Raw genomic sequence first — 8,443 nt, forward strand, 5'->3', positions numbered from 1 at the left:
AGATGAAGGGGGTGGGGAGAGAACGGCATGACACTGGGGCAGATGAAGGGGGGGAACGGCATGACAGACAGAAAGGCATGACACTGAGGAAGATGCAGAGGGGAGAATGGCATGACACTGGGGCAGATGAGGGGGGGGAACAGCATGACAATGGGGCAGAGACGGGGGGACATGAAACTGTGGGCAGTTGAAAGGGGGAGAACAGCATGAAACTGGGGACAGAGATGGAGGGGGGGGACATGAAACTGGGGGCAGAGGAAGGGTGTATATGAAACTGGGGGAGAGATGGAGGGGAGGCATATAATTTACGGGTGACTGTAGGAGGATTATACTGTGTGGGAGCACATGAAAAATGAATGAGAATGGGCGGAGTCAACAGAAAAGTAGGCGGGGCTAAATTTGTTGCGGCGTGCAGAGCGCGCCGCACATTTTCTCCCTCTTTCTCCTCTTCAAAAATTGGGAGGTAATACATAATTGGTATGTCACAAAATAAAGTATTTTTAAAATGGCGGGGGGGGGGGGGGGCAGACACTTAGGCTGTATGGGGACCCAAAATTCCTGATGGCGGCCCTGGAGGCACATTATGGTACAGGAGAAGGGGGGGATGAGGCAGAATTCCCCAAAGTGGTGGAGGAAGTTGTGGTTTCCTGGCTGCTGGTCTGGACTGCAGCGCCAGCACTGGCAAGAGTGGGAGAGGCAGTGGCGGCAATGCCGGACGACGATAGTACAGAGTTTGCGCTCTGCCACTGAGCCCAGTGCTTGCCTTTTTGAGGTTGCTCTTTTCAGAGCCCCTACTCAGTTTGCAGTTGCAGAGTGTGCAAATGGCACTATATTTGTCCGTAGCATAGACATAAAAAAAATTCCACACAACCGAAGACCGTGGCCTCGATGGGGGAGTTTTTCTAGGCTGGCTACAAGAGGGAACATTTTGGGCCCTGCTGGCTGTGGCCTGACTTCGGTGAAGCAGCCGTCCTCTGCCTCTCGACATGCCTCTGCCTCTAGCCACCCTCTTTGGTGCTACACTTCCCTTCACATCTCCACTGCTCTCCCCGCTTGACATCTGCCCTGCCCAGGTTGGGTCAGTGGCCTCATCGTTCACCACCTCCTCTTCCAAATCCTCCATCGGCTCCTCCTCCTCCTCTTGCGCAACGACGACGGCAACAGGCTGCCCTGATAACTGTGTCTCGTCATCGTCGTCACTGAGGGACGATTGCTGGTCAACAACAACAACAACCGGAGATAACGGATGCTCCAGTGTTTATGCATCAGGGAAGTCATCTGTTACCTCTGGTGATTCAGGACGTGGTGGGACAGAGAGGGACAGTGAATGGAGCCGAAAACAGCTCCTGGGAGGTGGGATTAGGTTGCTGGGAAGATTGGGCATGTTGTGAGGAAGGAGGAGCAGTCTGTTGGGTAGGAGGAGGAGTTGAGGTAGAGGCTGACTGGCTGGTGGAGAATGTGCTGAAAGCATTGTCCTCCAGCCATTGTAACACCTCTTCCTGGTGCTCGGGCTTACTTAGGTTTGTACCCTGCAGCCTACTCAATGTGGTCATCAAGCCAGGGACTGTGAAGAAGCGTAATGCTTGCTGCCGCAGAGCTGTAGGCGGTGTAGAGGTTATTGGTTGAGCGCAACCTTGCTGAACATCTGCATTTCCACGCCCCCGTCCCCTTGCGCTAGCTTTGCGCATTTTGGATGTACTATTCCCTTTTTGATGGTCTATACACCACAAAGAAAAGCTGTTTTCCAGCTCTATATGAACTTGGAAATGCAGTGGATTGCTTCAATTTTTCAGGCCCCCAAAAAATGCAAGGTTTTTAATCAGCTATAAGAACTTGGAAATGCAGTGGATTGCTGCAATTTTTCAGGACCCCCAAATTCAAGGCTTTTTCCAGTTCTATATGATGTAGTCACTGCTGTGTATTCCAGCTATTCTGTGTGCGGACAGCCAACAATGAACGCTGTTTCTCGGCTATATATGAACTTGTATCTGTTGTGTGTCCCTGTTCTCCACCATCCGGGGAAAGCTGGACTGATGTCCCTACAGTGTATAGCTCTGAGAAGAGCTGTTGGTTTTCTTCTTTAGTTCTTGCCTATCTGAAGCTAATCGCTATCTAGCCCTCAGCAGATGTCTTTTTCTCCCTACCTCTAACCGCTAAAATGGTGAATATGCCAGCAGCCGTTCTTATGAATGGGAGGTCACATGTTTTCGGCAGCTTTTTTTTTTTAATTTTTTTTTCACTGCCTCCGTTGTCGTACTTCCTGTGTGCAGTTATTGGTGCAAAAAACACGCCAGGGAAGGTGGGAGGGGACACAAATTTTTACTGCGTATGGGGCCTGGTATTCGATTGTGAATGAATACTTCGAACGCCATGATGATATTCGATCGAACGGCGTTCGCTCATGTCTACTCATGACTGATAACCCCCACTTCATCTGATTTTCACCTGCCTCTGTTTCTTTATCCAACCTCTCTAACTCTCCCACCATGCTCTCTAACAACTTACTTACATTCTCATCGCTTTCTTCTTTAGCAGATCCCCCAATCCTGAAGCTAACACCCCTCCGCAGGAATCTCTGACTCTCTTCTACTACTTTGACATTACCTCACTCCAGGACACAGAGGCTGCCACTGCTTTATATCACCACCATTATTTCAGCCCTAGACTCACTGACCCCCCTCACATACCAGAACTCAACCAATAAATAGGCAACTCTGACATATGGCCATGACAAAAAGACTAACACATTCTTCAATGGTTGCAGAACACCTTTGAAAGAAAAGCAAGATGGAAAACATTGGTTGAAGACAAGCAGCTCTCAACATCAAGAATTCCTCTGAAAAACAGGTCTATTTCACCATTCTCATATCTTCTCTATCTCACAACCCCAAACAGTTACTTAATACCATCAACTCCCTTCTCCGTCCCCCTGTGCCCCCTCCGACATCACTTAGAAGTCAAACTATATTAGCACATAAAATATAAAACAACTTTTATTAAAGTTGGCTAAAATTAAAAGAACAGAAAGTGACCCATGTCAAAAGCTAGTGAATGTAAAACCACCGATAATTGGAAAAAGGCATATACCAGGTTATTAACTGGTTATGCAACACTCAGGAAGGCCAGGGCTGGTATCACGGGTAATATATATCAGATGTGGCCGGCTTTCAGGGGGTCCCCGTGTCCCAAATGTGCACAAAATCTCCCTTTTTGATGTCCCCGATTACCCGCCCCAACTCTGATATCTGACAATGACAACAGACAACCAGGCTTCGGGGGTAATCGTTGCTTTTTTTTTACTAGCAGGACGAGTTGATACAAATATACAGATGACGGAGTGATTCTTCACATACAATACAGCGATCTTTATAGACAGTGTCCACTTAATCAGGTGATGGAGCTTTGAGCAAGAATACCTTGGGCTTGGTTAACTCGTAGTAGCTTGGGAAGTTAAACTTGTATATACTTGTAAGGATGGCCTGTATCCAGGGGGGTTAGACCCCAACAAAGCTGGGTACACTTATATAGAAGAGGAGATACAAGTTGTCGACGGCGGGGGACCCTCAATTTCCGTCGGACTAGCTATGGGCTCCTTAAATATAGATTTGTCCCAAAGACTTACTTGAATAGAGAGATACGTGTGGAGTTCCCAGATGTATGGATAACAGGACGGCCTACTCGTAGAGACGTGGAGCTTCAGAGGAAAACACTCTCTGAGGAACATCTTGGAGGCAGAGGAAAAGACATCTCTGCTTGGAGATTCAGAAGAAAGTATTCTCTGAGAAGAATCTTGGGTACAGAGGAAGAGACATCTCTGTTACAATTTCCCAGAGACTTAGCTGCCATTTTTACAGCTTCCCATATGCTCAGCTCCACACCGAAGACAAAAGACCAAAAAGTTCCCAACCCCCTCGCTAGAGAGGGCGGTCACTCAGCTCCGCCTCCAGGCCAGCCAAGCTCCCTTGAGTGGTCCTGGAGGTCACCTAATTATAATGGACACTCCCTTTACAGTGCCAGCTCAAATTACATTACAATGGTAAATATAGGCAGGTGTAGTACACAAAAACATCCACAAGATGGCGCATTAATAGACCCCCTATGTGTGCTGGCTCTGGTGAAATATAGAAGGGATGACGGGGGAGGAATCTTTTTACCTTATATGCAAATGTCCATACCATCTCGGTCTGCACGGACTACTAGAGGGAATTGGACTAGCAGTACCGGGACATTACAGTTACTTTAACCAATAAACCCTCCTTAATATGTAGTGGTAAATATCCCGGTCAATAAAGGATCCTACTGGGAATGGTTAGGTCGGCATTGGAGTGGAGTCGACTCAATGAATCAGCTGGGTATAGGTATTAAATGTTTCCCAACTCCTTCAGTCTTTGACTGCTCACAAAACCGTGCCTCACCTCCCTTAGTTAGGTATCCTAAAGCATAATAGCCGCAGCTAATCACATGACACCTAGTCTATCTATCCATTCCCTGTCTCAGTCCAGTTTAACAGGGATGGATAAAGATGAAAATAAAACACTTTCAACGCAAGCAGTTTGACACTGAGTACTGGCTCCCACCATCGGGGGGTCAGGAAATGCGGTTATAATAACCACAAGATGGCTTCTCCCTTCTAGACACCTACAAGAATTATCCTCTCCGGATGAGATAACTTAGCAAAACATTAATTCCCAGTAGGATCCTTTATGGACCGGGATATTTACCACTACATATTAAGGAGGGTTTATTGGGTAAAGTAACCAGTTAATCTGGTGTACGCCTTCTTCCAATTATCGGTGGTTTTACATTCACTAGCTTTTGACATGGGTCACTTTCTGTTCTTTTAATTTTAGCCAACTTTAATAAATGTTTTATATTTTATGTGCTAATTGTTTGTTAGTGGAATTTTAGCACTTAGTACCCAAGAAATTACTGATCACTTATAAGTTGTACAATTTTTCCAATATGCTTTCTGTATCAATTCCTCACGGTTTTCTAGATCTCTGCTTGCTGTCAGTCATTTTGTTTACTCCCAGTGGATAAAAATCAGCCCATGCTCACGTGATCTACAGTCTATGCTCACGTGATCTACAGTCTATGCTCACGTGATCCAACGTCCACGGTCATGTGATAAACACATATGTGTTCAAATTACCATGGACTGTACATCATATGACTTTGGACAGCAAGCAGAGATTTAGAAAACTGTGAGGAATTGATACAGAAAGTATATAGGAAAATTGTACAACTTTTCAATAGACAAAAAAATAACATTTTTCTATTAATATTGATCTGAAACTGGACAAGCCCTTTAAGCATATGTCATACTGTTATTTTGGATTACTTTATGAGGCATAATCCATAAACTACAAATAATGAGAAAAGTAATGTAATGGGTGCAGTTCCTCACGTGTACTCAGTTTAGCATGTGTAAGGGTAGAGTATATGGCCCCCCGACTGCAGACCTTGGGAGAAAGTAGCATTAGGAGCGATGAATTTCAACAGGCTTGATCCCCTGTTTCTATGAGATCTAACACGTTTGAGATATGATAGCATTATTTCTCCTCTCCACATTGAAATAAATGTGCTCATCTGGAATTGGCAGGAATAACTTGTTGGGTGACAGCAAGTGAATGACTACCATCACAGGTGAACTTTTAGTGATTGGAGATAAATAATCCAGGCCATACAATTTCAGTACATTACCATTAAATTATTACTTTGAACCATGCCACTACCCTAAACAAGGAAGAGCGGCATGGATCCTGGCAAGCAAACATGGGACATAGTTTGGTAAATAGGGACTGTCCAAGAGAAGGAGGAAGAATCTTTATTTGCCTAATTGCCAACACCTTGTGTACTAGGACACTAATAGTAAGTATAATGAGATGTATACATGATAGGAGGAACATGATGGTAGAACCAGTTCACTCCATGGTGTCACAGCCAGTTTTGGGCTTTATGACACAGCCCCATTTTTCGAGTATGACATGTGACACTATGTGGTGATAACTTTGGAAAGGTTTAACTTTTCCAGGAGGTTTTGAGAGTGTTTTTTATGACACATTTTACTTTGTGTTTGTTTCAAATGGTTTGTTTTTATTTAAGAAAAAAAAATAGGAAATTTGGTGAGGAGTTATATCAAATGATTAAATAAGCATAATTTACCAGATCTCTGCTTTAGGTTGACATGAAATTTTAAACTTTCCTTTAATTTTTTTCAGACGTTATAAGGCTTATAGTCTAAGGGTGCATTCACACTGAGTATATGCTAAGCTCTTTTGAATGTAAAACCCGTTCAGAATCAGTGCGTACAAAGCAGATCCCATTCATTTCTATGGGTGCCGGCATACGCACATATCACATTGAAACGAATGGGCTGCTTTTTTTTCCCCCCTATTCCTTTCAATGGGGAGCAACTGCCTCCGCGCTAAAGCAATCTAGCCTATAATGCCTTACAAAGGCTGTCTCTGCAAGGGTCGCATACGCCATTGTGCCCATGGAACTGCATCCGCAGCTGCCGACATTAATCCTAAGACCTTCATTGCAGGTTCTTACCTGAACCTTCCGCGTAACCGCCAGATGATGCACTGCCAGACAGATCTTCTCTTTCCAATTGGGAGGAAGAGATATCGCCATCTTCCCGGAATCTAAGATGAATCCTAGAAACTGGATTCTGGTGGAAGGGACAACCACAGACTTTTGCCAGTCTATTAGCCATCCTAGTTCTTCAAGGAAGGCGATGGTGGTCTTTAGGTGGGCAGCGAGAACCTCTGCTGACTGGGCCTTTAACAGCCAATCGTCTAGGTACGGTATGATAAAGATATCCTGGAGCCAAAGAGCTGCAACGACCGGGGCCACAACCTTTGTAGAGGTGAGGGGGGCCAAGTATATTCGGAAGAGCTGTGAACTTTAGATGACACAGAGTACCATCCAGCACAACTGCAATCCTCAAGAATCTTCTGTGTGGTGGAAATATTGGGACATGCCGAAAGGCATCCCTTAAGTCTAAGGTGACAAAACTGTCTCCAGCTTGCAGGAAAGGTAGAACCAACCTGATTGTCTCCACTGCCTTGCCACCACATGCTATGGAGCCTGCACAGGACCATCAACGGTTGTTAGAACAGCTGCTACTCAAAGTAAGTCAGAAAGGGACAGCTTGGCTAGAGTCCCTGCTCCAGGAGAGCGGGGATTCAGCCCAGATCCCCCCCTCCCTCAGCAGACAGTGGGGCACATGGCTCGTCCTGCAAGGACAGCCAGGCCACCATCTCGGCTCTCCCCAAGCCCCCCCACCTACTTGCAACAGGGTTAAATCCCCAAAAATAGAGCAACCCAGGCCCGTAAACGGAGGGGGGTTAGACGGAAACAATGCCAGCCATCTGACCCTGCCTCAATAAGGGCACAGGCCAGAAAGACCAGGCGGACCAAGGGCCTGGTAGGCCCTGGGGTCAGCACATGGCAGCCAGATGCAAATAGCTTCACCCCCTCCTAGCCAGTCCCAATGTAGTCCACCCTCCACACAGTTATATTTACCCCCACACCTCCAGGCCCAGTATGATAGGAACCCAGGGGAGGCGACTATTTTGGGCTCAATAGCCAACGGCCCCCTGGAAAACTCAGTGCTGATTGGCACAGGCCATAGTGGTGGGGAGTTATTGTTGGGCAATAATGCCCCATGCACCTAGACGACCCAGTAGGACCACTAGGTTCTGCAACTCCCAGCGCCAGGCTGAAACAGCTATTAGGTCCAGCACCCCAACATAAAACAGTAGGAGCCCCCACCGCAGTCGGCATAGATCCCTCAGAGGATCATCCGCTGGGAGTCCCTTAAGTCAGCTTAGCATGAGGTCCCGAATGCAAGGCGGCAGGCGTCATCGTGGTTATAGCAGGGAGAGGTCAGCACCACACTCCTCTGGCACATCCTCGAGGGATACAGACGTGGAAGGAAGGTCACATGGCCAGGTGGAATCCAAAAATCGGAGTATGGAGCCCACAGCCACTCAGGAACCGTTGGCAAAAGGATCAAGGCTGCTGCAGCCACCCGCAGACAACGCACATCCGACCATCATTCCGACCGGTGAGTTTGCTTGTTCGCAAGCTTGGTCTGCACAGACCTCAACTGTTGGGGATGTCTTGGATATGTTTAAGGCTATGCTAGCTAAGCTGGAGGGGAGGGCACCGCTTACACCTAGTGAGGCTACACAGCACCAGAATAATGGCGTTGTGATACAGATGATGAAGGCAATCCTAGATAAGCTGGAAACTGCATCCCCCCCTCCTAAGTCTGCAACGGGTGTGGCTGCGCAGCTGCCAGAAAGTTGGTTATGGAATGATACATTTTTCTGTGGAGTGGCACCACTGGGCACGCACGTGCCAGGGGACGTGCGGGAAAAAATTATGAAAGGGGAATTCTTGGATATATGGTCGCTGATATCTCAGGACCAAC

This window comes from Leptodactylus fuscus, chromosome 11 (genome assembly GCF_031893055.1).
Source record: "Leptodactylus fuscus isolate aLepFus1 chromosome 11, aLepFus1.hap2, whole genome shotgun sequence".
NCBI lineage: Eukaryota > Metazoa > Chordata > Amphibia > Anura > Leptodactylidae > Leptodactylus > Leptodactylus fuscus.